Below are 2,409 nucleotides of genomic sequence, written 5' to 3'. Positions count from 1 at the left end.
TAATAACTTAACGTAACTAATACAGATAGACATAGTACGTACTACTAACTAGTAAGTAACTAACTAACTTATAATATATATATATATATATATATATATATATATATATATATATATATGATTGCTGTAAACTTTGAAATACTTCTTGGCTTTTTACACGTCATATCATTCTCGATTACAGATGGGCTTTCCATAGTTCTTGGTTCAGCCAGTCTCATGAGTTTTGACATTAAATGATAAGCCTCCTGAGTACTAGCTTGATAGGACAAAATATAGATAGGAAATTATAGTTTTAAACACTTCTTCTTTTGAAATCCACAATAATCTTTTTAAGAGTGATGTTATAGAAATATCAACATGGAACTTACTATTTTATGATGGCATGTAATAAAGGTGATAATAACTTCTTTGCTTCTTCACCTACGGAATCTTCGACTAAGGTCTCACTGTCCTTTTCAACAGAACTTATACAAATAAGTCTTTAAAGTAATACCATACATATTAAAACGTATTCCTGCCAAAAAAATGTGCTGAAAATACCGTAGAAACGTATTTGTCATTTTCGGTCGAAATAGTATATATTTCCGGTTAATAATTGTTTAATACTCTAAACACATATGGAATAAAAAATATTAAAAAGGAAAATAAAATACGTAGAAATGTATTCATTGTTTCAAGCAAAACAATTTTAAACGTTTTAAACAAAAAATGTATAAAATACGACGGATTTACAGCCTACCAATTGCTCCTGGTTTTATCATGTCGATAGTTTACAACAAAATTAACATATAATATCTTTATTATTAACTTTTATCTTTAATCTGCAGTCAAAAATAGAAAATATGCTATTATGAACACAATGAATGGTATAACGAATAAGAAAAAACATCTTATTTCATGTTTTCGAGTGATGAACAAAATCAACAACAACAACAACTGATATATATCTATTAAATTTCAACATCGCTTTTCTCAAAAAGGATCATGAAATACAATTTCCCATACTTTCATCTAACCTACATAAAAGCAAATGTGTGTCACGTCACACTTGATTTCTCGAAATAGGAGGGGTCATAAAAGCCAAAATGCATTTATCCAGATAGAATAGTTGTGATAGCCTAGCTAGAAACACTTACTATTGCACCGACCAAGTGACATGTTTAGAGGCTTACATACACACTCATGAAGTCTGCTGTTCCTAGACATGATATGATTAACATTGGATGACTTTGCCACAGAAGAAAAATCATTTGACAATTACTGACAGTTTCTTAAATATGTCGATCACTAGGATTCCAATACTTTAACCAAGGTCATATATTACTACCTTTATTCTGTGGTTATCATCACCTAGATGTAGTTGAATACGCGCATCTCCACTTACATATAGTTTATCATCATTTGCTACAACAAGAAAAATATCAACTACCCATAGTGATGGCTTCACTCGGAGTGCCTAATACATAGGGAGATCAGCCAGTTCCCTGGCAGCTTCTGTATCAGCTAGGAACTGTCTCTCGCCCTTTTGTCTCTACTTGCACATACTAAGCACTGTCAGGACCTCTTTACCAATGGATAGCAAGATTGAACATCATATCAAATATTTGGTACTGGTAATGTGGGCTGGGCTTGGATTCTTCTATAGTAGGTGGCTGTGAATTGTTGGCGATAAATTCGAACAATAAACGGACAGCACACAATCCACTTATTTTAAAATAAGATACTTAAAACAAGTGAAACGCATGTACAAAAATTCTTTACACTATAGGATATCACAGTTGTATCTAAAACTAAATAATTCTTTCTTCTTGTCAAAGGTTCACACAGGCTGATTTGATTACTTTAGAATCCAATTGACAAGACGAACTACTTTGTTTCCTACTGTACACTAAGATAAATTCACTTACGTTAGTCCTTCGGTTACCACAGTTATATCTCGAGTTTTAATCAATTATCTACTTCTCGTCAAAATCCACACAGACGGGTTAAATTACTTTAGAACACCCTTTGACAAGACAAATTATTCTCCTTATTTCTGTTAAACTGTAAAACTCACCTAAAATATCGCCCATTACGGCTAATCACTCACACACCGGATAATTTCACCTTTTCTAACTTTTTTATGACTGAACTTAGGCGACTTGCGCTCACTTGGTCGCCTATATTTATATGTTGTTCGAACTTTCTATAAACTACGCGACGTTATAATGAAACAATATTCACTTAAGATAACGAGAAAAATACCGAAGATTCAAGTAACGTGACATCAATAATATTACTAAAGCCTAGACAACATTGTAATTGCAAACACAACGTACGACTTGTACATAGTTACGTAACGAAATTTGTCACAACTGACTTTTAAAACAATCAATCTTCAACACTCCTGTCATGAAACTAAACAGTCTT

This window comes from Limulus polyphemus, unplaced genomic scaffold (genome assembly GCF_000517525.1).
Source record: "Limulus polyphemus unplaced genomic scaffold, Limulus_polyphemus-2.1.2 Scaffold1755, whole genome shotgun sequence".
Taxonomy (NCBI): domain Eukaryota; kingdom Metazoa; phylum Arthropoda; class Merostomata; order Xiphosura; family Limulidae; genus Limulus; species Limulus polyphemus.
Note: the sequence above shows the minus strand (reverse complement) of the source record.